Below are 16,725 nucleotides of genomic sequence, written 5' to 3'. Positions count from 1 at the left end.
GGAAATATTGGTTGATTTGTGGTGGTTTTACTAAGCCAGATAATTTGGTAGCATTATCCCAACATGATGTGGAACCAGCCGAGGGTCAAAGCCCAATATGGGATCCTGGTAGGCAATTATATTAATTATCATTATTAATTCAACAATCATTTACTTAGAGCCTACCATGTGCCAAATACTTCATAAGACACTGGGGACAGAAAGAGAAACACACATTTACTGCCTTTAAGTGTCTCAGTTTAGTGGGAAAGTCAGGCAAGTAAACATATAATTAAAGTAATAGCTACCACTTACTGACCACTTACTATCACTGTTCCAAACACTTAACCATATTAACTTGTTTATAATGCTAATGCCCATCTGGTGGGGTAGGTACTATGCTCCCCATTACACAGATGAGGAAATGGAGGCAAAGAAAGGTAAAGCAATTTGCTAAACATCACATAGCTGTTGAGTAACAAATGCAGGCTTCAAATCTCAGGTCCTCTGGCCTGAAGAAAGTCTATCTAACCCCTAGGCTTTACAATAATGTATTATCACACAGGATGATGGGTGGGTGCAAAGGACACAAAATAGAAGCATCCAAGTCAGAGTCAGGGGATTAAAAAGTTAGGGAGGCTGGGCAAGGTGGCTCACACCTGTAATCCCAGCACTTTGGGAGGTCGAGGACGGCAGATCACCTTGAGGTCAGGAGTTTCAGACCAGTCTGGCCCATATGATAAAACCTGCCTCTACTAAAAATACGTAAATTAGCCAGGCATGGCAGTGCACACCTATAGTCCCAGCTACTCAGGAGGGTGAGACAGGAAAATCACTTCGGAAACCTGGAAGGCGGAGGTTGCAGTGAGCTGAGATCATGCCACTGCACTCCAGCCTGGGCGACAGAGCAAGACTCTGTCTCAAAAAAAAAAAAGTCAGGGAAGAGGCTGGGCGTGGTGGCTCACAACTATAATCTCAGCACTTTGGGAGGCCAAGGTGGGGAGATCACTTGAGGTCAGGAGTTCAAGACCAGCCTGGCCAACATGGTGAAATCCCATCTGTACTAAAATTACAAAAAATTAGCTGGGCGCCACACATGTAATCCCAGTTACTCGGGAGGCCAAGGTGGCCATGAGTCGAGATCACACCACTGCACTCCAGCCTGGGTGACAGAGCAAGACTCCATCTCAAAAAATAAAAATAAAAAATAAATAAAAAATAAGTCAGGGAGGAATCTTGGAAGGGTTTTCAACATAAGGTTGTATGAAGGAAAGGGGCGGGTGTGATGGCTCATGCCTGCTATAATCTCAGCACTTTGAGCACTTTGGGAGGCCGAGGCAGAGAGATCACTTGAGGCCAGGAGTTCGAGACCAGCCTGGGCAACACAGTAACATTCCATTATCTAGGCATGGTGGTGCAAGCCTGTAGTCCCAGCCATCTGGGAGGCTGAGGCAGGAGGATCCCTTGAGCCCAGGAGGTCAGGGCTGCAGTGAGCTGTGATTGTGCCAGGGCACTCCAGCCTAGGTAATCGGGCGAGACCCTACCTCAAAAAACAAACATACAAACAAACAAAAAAGGGAATGGGAGTTGGCAAATAGAGCAAGTCAGAAGCACAAAGACCAGGCATGATCAGAAAACTCTGAGTAATTCAGGATGCTCAGAATTAAGAGGAGGAGGAGAAGGAAGTACAGCAAGAGGCCATTAGAACACCACTTTGGGGCAAGGAGGCAAAGGAGGTGAAATATAAACCCACCCTGCTCAGGCTGTCCCCCAACAAAAAAAAATCACAACCACAATGAGTCCCTGTTTCCAAGGAGGTGGTTGCTAGGGTAGGAAATGGACTGAAGAAGCTCTTTGTCATGGAGAGAATGGCAGGCACAATCACAGAAGTCATGGCTATGGGATAATGCCATATCTGCTCTATTAGTTTTCCAGGGCTGCCATAACAAATTACCGCAACTGGGTGGCTTAAAATAACAGAAATTTATCCTCTCACAGCTCTGGAGGCCAAAGTGCAAAATCAAAGTGTTGGTGAGGTCGGCTCCTTCTGGAGGGCACACGCTTCTGTCCTTGTTCCTGGTGGCTGCCAGCAATCCCTGGTGCTCCTTGGCTTGTAGCCGCATCACTCCAACCTCAGCCTTCGCCATCACAAGCTGTCTTCCTGTAGTGTACCTCTGTCTCTAGGCCTCTTCTCTTCATTGGGCGCCACCAGTCATATAGGATTCGTCATTCACCTTAATGAATTGATCTTACCTTGGTTTTATCTACAAAGACCCTAATTCCAAATAAAGTCATATTCACAGGTACTGAGGCTTAGGACTTCAACATATATTTTGGGAGGGCACAATTCACCCTCTAATATCTGATATTCTGCAAGTTGCTTTTTTTTTTTTTTTTTTGCTATACAGGTAACCACAGATGTCTTTCCATGTCTGTTCATATAATTCTACCTCATTCACTTCAACCACTGTGTATTATTTCACTGTATCAATTACCCATAATCTATTCATCCAATACCCTAGTAATGGGCATTCAGATGGTTTTCCTTTTTTTTTTTTTTTTTACCATTACAAAGAATATTCTTATTCTCTGTACAGGCATCTATGCACATTGATAATGAGAGGGTTTCTATAGGATGACTTCCAAAGAGAATGGGAACAAAGAGAATATAATTTCAAGTTTTTCATAAATGATATCCAGCATTATCTCCAGAGAAGTTTTAAAAAAAAAAAAAAAACATAGGCCAGGCGCGGTGGCTCACGCCTGTAATCCCAGCACTTTGGGAGGCTGAAGCGGGCAGATCATGAGGTCAGGAGATCAAGACCATCCTGGCTAACATGGTGAAACCTCATCTCTACTAAAAACACAAAAAATTAGCCACGCGTGGTGGCGCCTGTAGTCCTAGCTACTCGGGAGGCTAAGGCAGGAAAATCGCTTGAACTTGGGAGGCGGAGGTTGCAGTGAGCCGAGATCGCACCACTGCACTCCAGCCTGGGCGACAGAGCGAGTCTCAAAAAAAAAAAAAAAAAAAAAAGACAAGTGACAAATTGTTCTTCAGAAAAGTCGTGCAGGTTGGGTGTGGTAGCTCACACCTGTAATCCCAGCACTTTGGGAGGCCATGACGGGCAGATCACGAGATCAGGAGTTCAAGACCAGCCTGGCCAATATGGCGAAATCCCCTCTCTACTAAAAATACAAAAATTAGCCAGGTGTGGTGGCGGGTGCCTGTAATCCCAGCTACTTGAGAGGCTAAGGCAGGAAAATCACTTGAATCGAGAGGCGGAGGTTGCAGTGAGCCGAGACTGCACCACTGCACTTCAGTCTTGGCGACAGAGACTCCCTCTAAAAAAAAAAAAAGTTCACTTTGGGAGGCTGAGGCAGGCTGATCATGAGATCAGGAGATCGAGACCATCCTGGCTAACACGGTGAAGCCCGTTCTCTACTAAAAATACAAAAATTAGCTGGGCGTGGTAGCAAGTGCCTGTAATCTCAGCTACTGGAGAGGCTGAGGCAGGAGAGTGGTGTGAACCCAGGAGGCGGAGCTTGCAGTGAGCGGAGATCACGCCACTGCAGCACTCCAGCCTGGGTGACAGAGCAAGTCTCCGTCTCAAAAAAAAAAAGTTGTCCTAATTTATGCTTTCTTTTTTTTTTTTTTTTTTTTTTTTTTTTTTTTTTTGAGACGGAGTCTCGCTCTGTCGCCCAGGCTGGAGTGCAGTGGCCGGATCTCTGCTCACTGCAAGCTCCGCCTTCCGGGTTCACGCCATTCTCCTGCCTCAGCCTCCCGAGTAGCTGGGACTACAGGCGCCCGCCACCTCGCCCCGCTAGTTTTTTGTATTTTTTTAGTAGAGACGGGGTTTCACCGGGTTAGCCAGGATGGTCTCGATCTCCTGACCTCGTGATCCGCCCGTCTCGGCCTCCCAAAGTGCTGGGATTACAGGCTTGAGCCACCGTGCCCGGCCAATTTATGCTTTCTTAACCAACACTGTTGCTTAATATCTTTGTCAACCTGAGAGACATAAAATAATACTTTGTGGCTGGGCATGGAGGCTGACACCTATAATCCCGGCACTTTCGGAGGCTGAGGTGGGCAGATCACTTCAGGTCAGGAGTTCAAGACCAGCCTGGGCCAACATGGTGAAGTCCCATCTCTATCAAAAACACAAAAATTAGCCAGGCGTGGTGGCATGTGCCTGTAATCCCAGCTTCCCGGGAGGCTGAGGCAGGAGAATTACTCCCTCCCGGGAGGCAGAGGTTACAATGGGCCCAGCTCATGCCACTGTACTCCAGCCTGGGTGACAGAGCAAGACTCCATCTCATTAATAAATAAATAATAATTAAAAAGTTTGTTTTAACTAGCATTGTTTCTCCTTAAGAAGATAAAGCAATTTTTCATTTTTAACTGGTTAAATTTCTTCCCCACCCCCAACCAAGATTTCAATTTAAATTGGTACTTGGGGAACACAGAATATGAGATATTTTATTGTCCTAAATTTCTTATTGTCCATTTTATGTTCAACTTTGTTGCCTTATTTTCCTTATTTACTGTTACCTTATTATTATTTTGTAATTAATAAGATCAGAAATATAAGATCTGATTTTCTGGATTACATGTAGCCCTCACCCTCCCTCCTCCAGAATGGTCATTAAATTACTGAATGACTTATATGTGCCAGGCACTGCTCTAAGTACTAAGAATACAGCAGTGAACAAGACAGTGAAGGTTCCTGTTCCTAATTGCTACTTCACCGAAGAAGAAAAAGTGTTTGCACACGATTTGAGAAAACAGATGGGAGTGAGAATTTTCACCCCTGGGTGCAGACTTGCCTCAAAATTAATTTAAATACTGTCCTATTTTGATCCATTTGAGAGCCTTCTAGGGAAAATCTACTCTGTTCTCCAGGTGTCCTAGAAGGATTCACCGAAGGAATAGTGAAGGTGGGAACAGAATAGTGAAGTGGTTAGTGAAGGTAGAAGCAGGAATAGCTGCCGGACAGCTGTGCCCCTTCCCTGGAGGGAAGAGTCATGCCCCCAGGCGCCCAGTGCCTTCAAAGGTTAAGGCTGTGAGTTCAGAGAACAAAGGAAGTTTTAAGGAAGAACAACTCCTCCCCAGTCCAGGTAAAGGGGGACGTAACTGAAGCATCACTCCCAGCCTCACTCCACCTCCTTCCATCAGCCCCAAGGAGGGAAACGTCTGATTGGACATATTTGACTCCGACCCTTCCTCCTTTCACTTGGGAGTAGGGCGTCTGCTCCACCTGCAGGAAGCACACATTTTTTATAGGTAGCTACACACACACACACACACACCTGTTAATACTCCAGAACTGCTATGACAAGGGAGTAAGTCTGCCTAATTCAAGGATGAATAAGACATTTATCCACTTCAGATTAAAGCCTTGTTGCTTGCTCATCCAATCCCTGGTCTGTCTGTCTGCTTTTCTCCCTCCCTTTCACCTCCTTCGACTGGTTTTAAACTCAGAAGGCAGAAGGGTATTTACTGATGCTGTCAATACAGTTTCCATTATAATGGTTTATGCCTGAGAATTTTTGTTTTTATTTTTATTGATTCTGTGAAAGGATAAATATTCCTGTTGTATTTTCTTTTCTTTTTTTTTTTTTTGAGACGGAGTCTCGCTCTGTCGCCCAGGCTGGAGCGCAGTGGCCGGATCTCAGCTCACTGCAAACTCCGCCTCCCGGGTTTACGCCATTCTCCTGCCTCAGCCTCCCAAGTAGCTGGGACTACAGGCGCCTGCCACCTAGCCCTAGTTTTTTGTATTTTTTAGTAGAGACGGGGTTTCACCGTGTTAGCCAGGATGGTCTCGATCTCCTGACCTCGTGATCCACCCGTCTCGGCCTTCCAAAGTGCTGGGATTACAGGCTTGAGCCACCGTGCCCGGCCTTCCTGTTGTATTTTCTAAATGGTTACTTGCTGATAAGTAGCAAACCTTCTGGGTTTTGTGTAGGTTTTGTATTTGCCCAAATGACTCAGTTCTCTCACTGATTGTAGTAGTTTTTCAGTTGATAATTGGGTTTCCCATGTAAAAAAGGTACCTCTGCAAAAACATTAACTTTATTTAGACTTTTAGTCTTTTTTTTCCTGTGAGTGACAGGGTCTTGCTCAGTTCTCCAGGCTGCAGTCCTCCCACCTCAGCCTCCCAACTAGCTGGGACTATGGGTGCACGCCACCTGGCTATATTCTTTCTTATAGCATTATTTCAGCTAAAAGAATAATAAATAGTAGTGACTTTATTATTTTAATTTAGTGACTTCTTTAATGCAAATAGCATTGAATTTCATTTTTAAGTATAATGATGGCAGTTTTTTTTTTTTTAATCAGAAACGGACGTTAATTTATATCTAGTGTCATTTTTGCCTCTATTGAGAGAATTGTGTGACACCTCTGAGGTTTTTTTTTTTTTTGGTAGGGGTAGGAGGAACAACGTCTTGCTCTGTTGCCCAGGCTGGAATGCAGTGGTGGGATCTCAACTCACTGCAACCTCCACTTCCTGGGTTTAAGCAATTCTCCTGCCTCAGCCTCCCAAGTAGCCAGAATTACAGGGACCCGCCAAGACAACCGGCTAATTTTTTTTTTTTTTTTTTTTTGAGACAGAGTCTTGCTCTTTCACCCAGGCTGGAGTACAGTGGCACAGTCTTGGCTCACTGCAACCTCCATCTCCTGGGTTCAAACAATTCTCCTGTCTGAGCCTCCCAAGTAGCTGGGACTACAGGCACCTGCCACCACACCCAGCTAATTTTTGTATTTTCGGTAGAGACGGGCTTTCACCATATTGGTCAGGCTGGTCTCAAACTCCTGACCTCAGGTGATCCGCCCACCTCAGCCTCCCAAAATGCTGGGATTACAGGCGTGAGCCACCTTACCTGGCCAAGAGATGCTCCCCAGAATGGCTCGAACCACCCACCTCCAGAGTTGGAGGCAAGCACACCAATCAATCCACGACATGGAGGGTCGAGTGGTGTTCTGTATTTTTTTTAGTAGAAACAGGGTCTCACGATGTTGGCTGGGCTGGTTCTCAAACTCCTGACCTCAGATGATCTGCCCACCTCGGCCTCCCAAAGTGCTGGGATTACAGGCATTAACCACCATGCCCAGCCACCTCTGACGTCTTATGTTGATGAATTATAAAGGGTAAGCCATCCATGCATTTTTGGGAATACATCCTTTACTTCTTTATGGTACATTATCCTTTATCATAGTGTTAGATTTAATTTTCGAGTATTCTATATTAGACTTTTACACCAACGTTTCTAAGTAGTGTGGTTTTCTTTTCTGCACTGTCAGCATTTGAGAACAAGGCTATATCAACTTTGTGACACACACAGGCTGTTGTCCATCTGTTCCTTGGCTCTGTCACAGTCTCTACAAAGCATTTACAGGCTCTACTTCTTCAACATTTTTCAAAATTTCCCCTCAAAACTATTTGATACAACTCTTTCAGTCGTTTTTAACAGTTACTGGTCTATCCAGTTATTCAATTTTTTTTTTCACATCTGCTTAGTTTTTTATTTAGTTAAGTATTAAGGACCAGTTAATCAACTCATTAGATTGGTCAGGGCAAGACACTTGAACTATGCAGCAGGATTTAAAAAGCAGTTGGTTTTTGGTAGTTCTCTGGTAACCACACAAACACATACACACAAATTTGTAGACTACTCTGAATATTGGATTTCCCCCGTGATCTTGTATAATAATGTGCTGTTCACAATCTGCAGTATTTTGGAAAGTATATAAATTGGACACGGCCAAATTAAAGATATTTCATAAACTCCTATAAAGTATTTGGGAACTTCAGCTGTATTCCCCAAAAAATCAGTTTTAAACAATAAAGAACAAAACCATCTTTTAAAAAATCCTCTAATAATTTTTTTTGAGACCGAGTCTCGCTCTGTTGCCCAGGCTGGGAGTGCAGTGGTGTGATCTCGGCTCACTGCAAGCTCCGCCTCCCGGGTTCACGCCATTCTCCTGCCTCAGCCTCCCGAGTAGCTGGGACTACAGGCGCCCACCACCACGCCCAGCTAATTTTTCGTATTTTTAGTAGAGACGAGGTTTCACTGTGTTAACCAGGATAGTCTCGATCTCCTGACCTCGTGATCCGCCCGCCTCGGCCTCCCAAAGTGCTGGGATTACAGGCGTGAGCCACTGCGCCTGGCCCAACCAACCAGATTCTTTAATAAATTTCAATCATTATATTTCCCTGGCACAGATTTATTATTATAGCACCAAACATGGTAACCCCTGATAAATATTAAAATATTTCCCTATCACAATGGTCACAATTCTAACTATTAGTAAACACTTTCTTAAATGGTAGCCCTCTCTGTTAAATGGTAAGCTCTCTGGGGACAGTGAACTTGTCCTTCTCGTTTCCCACTCTATCTATATCCCTAGTACCTACTGGGTACCTAGAATGTACTCAAGAAATAGCTGTGGGCCAGGAGCAGTGGCTCATGGCTGTAATCCCATCACTTTGTGCAGACTGCTTGAGTTCAGGAGTTTGAGACTAGCCTGGGCAACACAGCAATACCCTGACTCTATAAAATTTTTTTTTTAATTAGCCAGGCATGGTAGTGTGTGCCTGTAGTCCCAGCTACTCAGGGGGCTGAGGTGGGAGGACTGCTTGAGTCTGGGAAGTCGAGGCTGCAACGAGCCATGATTGCACCACTGCACTCCAGCCTGGGTGATAGAGTGAGGCACTGTCTCAAAAAAAAAAAAAAGGAAAAATAGTTGTGAAGCTATGAATGAAATTAAAGCTTCTTTTTTTTCTTTGTTTTGCCTATTGTTCTTTTATTTTTCTACAATAGAAATGCCAAAGTCATGTCTTTTTTTTTTCTTTTTTTAAGTACTGGATCCTAAATGACTTATCTATTTTATATTTTTAATTTCAAATTTATTAACTTCAAAGTTATATTCAAAAGAAAATTAATAATCTTAAATTATTTCCTAAAAACAAGACTGAAATAAATGAAAATAAATTAATCCATTGGCCTAAAGTTAGAAAAAATAAAACAAACTTTGCCATTATTATAGGTTTGTATCATGTAAAGAACATGAAACTTTCTTATTCAATCTAAACTCCATTTCAGTTGGAGGCTTATTCCACTGAAATTTATCATCATGACTGACATATCTGTCTTTGCTTTTATCTGTTTCACATTTTAATACTACAATGCTGCTTCTTTTGTTGTAAATATGATTTCATTTAGTTTCTTCACCTCTTATGATCTGCAAAGATTATTTCTTGCTTTTTAATTCTAGTAGCATACCATTTACTACTTTTAAAAATATTGACTTGGCAGGACGCAGTGGCTCACTCCTATAATCCTAACACTTTGGAAGACTTAGGCGGCTGGATCACCTGAGGTCAGGAGTTCGAGACCAGCCTGGACAACATGGCAAAACCCCATCTCTACTAAAAATGCAAAAATTAGCCAGGCGTGGTGGTGGGCGCCTGTAATTCCAGCTACTTGGGAGGCTGAGGCAGGAGAATTGCTTGAACCCAGGAGAAGGAGGTTGCAGTGAGCTGAAATTGCACCACTACACTCCAGCTTGGGCGACAGAGTGAGACTCTGTCTCAAAAAAAAAGTTTGCTTCTTTTTTCCAGCAGCATTCCAAGAGAGAAATGACAGGATGTGAACTAAGCCCAGGACTAGGAGACTAAAGGAGAGGAAATGGATTTGAGAGCAGTGAAGGGCATACTAATCAATGGAGAAGAGGAATAAACAAATCTAGGCAGCAAGCAGTGCCTTAAGGGTCCCCAAGTCCATGCTGAGGAGGAGTTCGGGGCTCATGCTGAGTGTCTCTCAAGTTCACCTCCCAGAACAGCAACCCTTGAAACACACACCTCACTAGACCCTCACCATAACCCATGAGGCAGATATTACCATTTCCATTCTACAGATGAAGAAACAGAGTTCAGAAAAGTTCAACTGAATTCTGGTCTCTGGAATCCAAAAACGTCTTGAGCTACCACTGGGCAGCTGAGGCAGGGTTAGGCTGCGTGGGAAAACTGAGGACAAGACTTTGACCCACTGGATCAACCTTATCATCAAGTTGCAGGCCACAAAAAGAACATACCTGATAAAATAGAAAATAGAAAGCAGCAGATAATTCAGCGCTAACTGGTGAACAGAGAACAGACACAGTCTCAAAGATCAGGGATAAAATCTCCAGTGGGGAAGCTCGGTCTGGTGCTTTGGATCCGTTTCCATCGGTCCTTACAGCTGCTCGTCAGACCCCAGCAGCAAAGACGGTGAAGCAGATCGAGAGCAAGGCCGCTTTTCAGGAAGCCCTGAACACCGCAGGTGATAAACTTGTAGTAGTTGACTTCTCAGCCACGTGGTGTGGGCCTTGCAAAATGATCAAGCCTTTCTTTCATTCCCTCTCTGAAAAGTATTCCAACGTGGTATTCCTTGAAGTAGATGTGGATGACTGTCAGGATGTTGCTTCAGAGTGTGAAGTCAAATGCATGCCAACATTCCAGTTTTTTAAGAATGGACAAAAGGTGGGTGAATTTTCTGGAGCCAATAAGGAAAAGCTTGAAGCCACCATTAATTAATTAGTCTAATCATGTTTTCTGAAAACATAACCAGCCATTGGCTATTTAAAACTTGTAATTTTTTTAATTTACAAAAATATAAAATATGAAGACATAAACCCAGTTGCCATCTGTGTGACAATAAAACATTAATTCTAACGCTTAAAAAAAAAAATCTCCAGTGGGCACTGGGCTCCCACACTGCCAGTTACTTGAACAACCCTGGGTTATCTGGCCATCTCGGCATAATTAGTAATCATGGAGGTGGGGATGTTTGGATGACAAATTATCTGATCATCCCAGCAATGCCCCGCATTTGAACCATGTTTACCAATTTTTATAGATTATTCTGTGTGAATTTCACAGGCCCACTGCAGAACAGTGATTCAGAAACTTTTTTGGTCATAAACCTGTTAAGAATCTGATGAAAGCTATAATCTCCCTCTCCACAAAAATAACAAATACAAAATCGTGTATGTAATTTTGACACGTTCATATCCTTTGACAGAGCAACTCCACTTCCAGGAATTTGCCCTACAGATATACAAGCACAAGGGCAAAGACAGATACAAGGATATTTGTGGTGGTATTGTTTAAAATAGGAAACCCTCCAAAACAAACCTGAAGTCCACCAGTAGGGCACTGGTGAAATAAACCAGGGAAGTGGGGGCAGAATGGGGTGAGGGAGTATAGACAGCACTGGCTTCAGGCTTAGCTTCCCCTTAAAAGATGCAGGGGCCTTCCTGCCCCCCTACCCAACCTGGTGCCCCCAACTCAGCAAGGTCCCTGGAGAGGAAGAAATGCAAGCAAGCGCACAGGAGGAGGCTAAATAATGAATTGTAAGTGTGTGTTTTCTTTGGCCAGGGCAGTCTGGCCAAGCTCTGGGGGCTGCTGGGCAAACATTTTTCATATTTTAGTAGCTGGCCTATGCCCAAAGCAGTCAAAAGTTAACCAAGCTTTGAATGAGCTGCTCCCTTGCTCTCCAAGGTCCCAAGAATTCTTAATGAGGTTCTAAGGCAGTGGCCTCCAGGCCTCCAGCAAACTGGTCATGTTGCCTTAAATATCACTTACCCTTCACTACTTTTAATGAATGCAAATGATTCAGCAACAAAACACTTAGCCTGAAGCGAAATCCGTATTTGTGCAGCCGGTTTCACCAGCTTGCTGACAGTCCAGCTCAGGCAGGGCCCTACCGGACAGGCAGGCAGGCTGGCCCAGCGGAGCCACAGGTGCCCAGGCTAGCCCAGGCAGACCCCTGCACACCCAGGGCAGCAGCAGCAAAAGGCAGGAAGTGCAGAGCACAAGGGAAGATCTCCATCCCACCCACCACCCCAGCGACCAGGTGCAGACCTTCACAATTCCACCTCTTTATGACTCTGGCTCCAGGGCAGAGGAAAGTGTGAGCAGGAAAAACAAAAGGTATTTATCTGATCTAAGGTATGGGGCTTGGTCCCAGGCACCTCAAAGGCTTGTACGGTCACCACCCACCCCCACCCTTCACCTGAGGCCAGGTTCCAGAGGAACTCAGAAAGAGAACCCGCAAAGCTCGCTTGGATCCCGGCCCTCCTTCACCAACTGCAAGGAAGTGACAAAAACAGAGACAGTGTAAAGAACCCAATTTACACCCTGTTTTCGAAGTTCTCTTTTGGCAGCAAAAACTGAAAGCAATTTTTCAGGAGTCTGAGAGCAACTTTTAACTAATTTCTTTCCAACCTGAGGCTCAGGGGGATTTCTTGCCCTGTCAGCCTGATCAACACCTCTCCCCGGGGCTGAGATAGCAGCCCTGGCCCAGAACAGGCAGCTGTTAATTCAGCTGCCACGTCTTCACCAGCTGCTGGCGGGAGACCCACAGAGGTCCATGCAGGCTCTCTCTAGGCTTTCTTGGTCGTGGATGCAAATATGGAATCAGAGGGCATTAGACCCAAACTAGGCAACTGGCTAAACTCAGGACTACTGAGAGCCCACACATATCTGCCTAGCTGCCTTAGACATAAAAAGGGCTTTGAAATATTTGTTGACTTGGTTTAAAAAGGGGCTGACTTGGCCCCTTTCAACCCTCACAGGACAGAGAAGACAAGATCAGTCTCCCCAACAGAAAAAAGTTTCTCATTGTATCTTAGAGGGCCTCCAAAAATAAGTTATATTGCATCAAAAATGCCCTTAGCTGTACATCCGTCTTTCAGAAAAAGAGCACTGCAATTTTCTTAAAACAATCAGGAAGAACATTTCAATGCCGTTCTTCCCCATCAGTTAAGGCACATCATCTATTATATAATACCTTATTATTCAGAACACTCTCATAGAAAGCCAACCGCAGCAGAAAAGAGCATTCCTTAATCGAGGGGCTGAGTCTCCTAGCCCCTGGGACTCTTAAGTTCTTGCCTTCCATTAATTGGCCCCTTTCCTTCCTGGGCCTCAGTGACCACGCAGGAAGAATGCTTTCCGAAACCCCTATGTGGTAAAGTGCTTAAGGCTACAGAAGTGAACAGGTAGAAGGCTTGACACACACATCTACACAGCAATCTACTGGTTTTTGTTTTGTTTTGTTGTTTTTTTAAGACAGAGTTTCATTCTTGTTGCCCAGGCTGGAGTGTAATGGCACAATCTTGGCTCACCGCAACGTCCACCTCCCAGGTTCAAGCAATTCTCCTGCCTTAGCCTCTCGAGTAGCTGGGATTACAGGCATCCACCACCACAACTGGCTATTTTTTTTTTTTTTTTTTTTAAGTAGAGACTGGGTTTCTCCATGTTGGTCAGACTGGTCTGGAACTCCCAACCTCAGGTGATCCCGCCTGCCTTGGCCTCCCAAAGTGCTGGGACTACAGGCATGAGCCACCATGGCCTGGCCAGCAATCTATTTTAAAAAAACAATTTTGCTTTTGATATTCATACAAAAGGGACACATCTTTCTCCTTTCATCCACCATATAAACCCCATAACCAATCCACCCCACCATCAAATGAACCAGAACTCAACCAAACAAAGAATTCCTTGGCCTTTGGGAAGTTACAATGTGCCTGAAGGGGGAAAGGTGGTGAAGCAGGAGAATAGGGTCTGCAGGAAGCGAACCTAAGGCTGTTTCACACCTATGTCCTCCAACTAAATTGAAATGAAAGCCCTGACTTTGCAGGCCTAAGTAACAAAAAGAGCAGCGGCTACTACTCCCTTTGAACCTTTCTGCCAGGCAGATGGGAAATTGGCTGTCTGCAGCCAATCATACTGAGTGCAGATCCTGTCTTCATTTGCAACTTTGTAACTTCACTCCAGCCTCTGAATGGTTGCTATCCACAACCAATCAGACTGACATGCTGGCCCAGTCTTCCTTTGCATAGAAATATAACTTTGTAACTTCACCCTAGCCACTGACTGGTTGCTTTTTCCAACCAATCAGATGTTTGCACAGGAGCATGACCTTTGCATGAAGTGGCCAGTAGGAAACTTTTAGGGGGTATTTGGGTCCAGGAAGATTCTGCATCCCAGCCCTTAAGCCACTGCTTGAGTCTGCTCTGGCACTGTGGAGTGTACTTTCATTTTCAATATATCCCTGCTTTCGTTCTTCTGTTGCTTCATTGTTTCTTTGCTTTGCTGGGGGTTTTGTCCAATTCTTTGTTCAAAACACCAAGAACCTGGACACTTGCAGTCACGACCCTCTACCAGTGACAGTGTCATTCAGTAATGCTTGGGTAGCACAAAGTAGAATGGATGGCAACCAGTTGTCTCCACAAAGTCAAAATCAGCCTCACACAAGTGTGCTGCTGGGGAAGAAAACGCTACCATCTCCTGTCCGTCTCCTGCCTGCCTAAGCCAGGTCTCCATCCTCTGAGCTCCTGACATTTACTGTGTGCCTCTCTTTGGTCTTCTCTGTACCCTTGTCTTGTTAATCACTCTCTTCAGATTCTGTCTTGATTCACCTACCAGCAATCCATTCCTGGAGTAAACCTCCAGTGTCCCCCAGCTCAGTCTTTCAAGTTGGAGACTGAATTAGCCAGGTGTGGTGGTGGGCGCCTGTAATCCCAGCTACTCTAGAGACTGAGGCAGGAGAATCGCTTGAACCCGGGAGGTGGAGGTTGCAGTGAGCTGAGATTGCGCCATTGCACTCCAGCCTGGGCAACAAGAATAAACTCCGTCTCAAAAAAAAAAAAAAAAAAAAAAAAGGAGAACCTGTCATCAGAGAGTCACTGTATTCTTTCCATAATAGACAGACTGTGTGCCTTCTGAGGGATACCTACCTCCTCTTGTAAACATCTCTTGCCTTATGAAGGCTTAAAGTCACCAGCCACCTGCCACCAACATACACACATGCACGCAATACTTAGCATGATGCTTTATGCCTTAAGCATCATTTGTAATTTACATGCCAGACTAAAAGGAAAATGGGTTTTATTGAAAGTTACTGGTAGATGGGAAGCAAAACTAGGCCTGTAAATTACAGTTATAACCATCACAGATAAGCATCACAGTTATAACCATCACAGATAACCATCACAGCTATAACCACCACAGATAATCATCGCAGTTATAACCTCCACAGATAACCATCACAGGTATAACCTCCACAGATAACCATCACAGTTATAGTCATCTTTTACTGAGCATTCGCAAGATCACAGACTAAGTCCTTCACATATACTGAATTTAGAAGATGCTCCATCATTTATTTGCACCAAGAGGACAAAGTGGTACTAGTTGAACTAAGACATAATGTTATATCCCGGGGGGGATATGTTCTATGATCCCCCAGTGGATGTCTGAAACCTTAGATAGTAACAACCCCCAAATGGTATGTTTTTTGCCTATATATACATACCTACAGTAAAATTTCATTTATACATTAAGCACTTGACATCTGCAATCCCAGCACTTTGGGAGGCTGAGGTAGTGGAAGGATTGCTTGAGTCTAGGAGTTCAAGATCAGCCTGGGCAACAGAGCAAGATCTTATCTCTACAAAAATTTAGCTGGGCGTGATGGCACACACCTGCAGTCCCAGCTACCTGGGAGGCTGAGGTGGGAGGATCGCTTGAGCCCAGGAGGTCTTGAGGCTGCAGTGAGCCATGACTGCACCACTGCGTTCCAGCCTGGGCAACAGAGCAAGACCAGATCTCCAAAGATTAATAAATAAATTAGGCACATTAGGCTGGGCACGGTGGCTCACGCCTTAAATCCCAGCATTTTGGAGGCCAAGGTGGGTGGATCACAAGGTCAGGAGTTCAAGACCAGCCTGACCAACATGGTGAAACCCCATCACTACTAAAACTACAAAAATTAGCTGGGCATGGTGACACGCGCCTGTAATACCAGCTACTCAGGGGGCTGAGGCAGGAGAATCACTTGAACCCGAGAGGTGGAGGTTGGAGTGAGCTGAGATCGTACCACTGCACTCCAGCCTGGGCCACAGAGCAGGACTCTATCTCAAAAATAAAATAAATTTTAAAAAGTTACTTGAACACAAGCACTCTGATACCCTGACATTCGATAAACTGGACAAAGGGATGATTCATGTCCTGGGTGGGATGGAGTGGGATATCGAGAGATTTTTATCATGCTACTCCGAATGGCATAAAACTTAAAACTTGTAAGCTGTTTACTTCTGGAATTTTCCATTTAATATATTTTGACCGTGGGTAGCTGAAACCACAGAAAATGAAACCACGGATCAGGGGTGACTACTGTAATTAATTATAAGTTACATCCCAATTTCAAAGATGTGCAAATGTGAAAAGAAAAAACATCTAAGAGTTAATGAAATGCAGTACCATCTCACTCAACTCTTGCAAGAACTCTAACAAGACTGGTATTATTATCCCTATCTTACAAAAGAGGAAACTGGGCCAGGCACGGTGGCTCACGCCTGTAATCCCAGTACTTTGGGAGGCTGAGGCGGGCAGATCACGAGGTCAGGAGATCTAGACCATCCTGGCTAACACTGTGAAACCCCATCTCTATAAAAATATAAAAAATTAGCCGGGCATGGTGGCGGGCACCTGTAGTCCCAGCTACTCAGGAGGCTGAGGCAGGAGAATGGCGTGAACCTGGGAGGCAGAGGTTGCAGTGAGCTGAGATCACGCAACTGCACTGCACTCCAGCCTGGGCAATGAGCGAGATTCCGTCTCAAAAAAAAAAGAGGAAACCGGCTGGGCACGGTGGCTCACGCCTATAATCCCAACACTTTGAGAGGCCGAGGCAGGCTGATCA

At 44.7% G+C, this 16,725-nt stretch overlaps 1 protein-coding gene and 1 pseudogene across 1 annotated transcript in view; one reads left to right on the top strand and one right to left on the bottom strand.

The window, feature by feature from the left end:
- The window catches only part of PTK7 (protein tyrosine kinase 7 (inactive)), an 82,086-nt gene that overhangs the window by 51,094 nt on the left and 14,267 nt on the right, over window positions 1-16,725 (bottom strand). The window lies entirely within an intron of this gene.
- LOC119626858 (thioredoxin pseudogene) lies at window positions 64-10,562 on the top strand (annotated as a pseudogene).

Source organism: Chlorocebus sabaeus, chromosome 17 (assembly GCF_047675955.1).
Source record: "Chlorocebus sabaeus isolate Y175 chromosome 17, mChlSab1.0.hap1, whole genome shotgun sequence".
Taxonomy (NCBI): Eukaryota; Metazoa; Chordata; class Mammalia; order Primates; family Cercopithecidae; genus Chlorocebus; species Chlorocebus sabaeus.
This window is presented reverse-complemented; position numbering and strand designations above follow the sequence as displayed.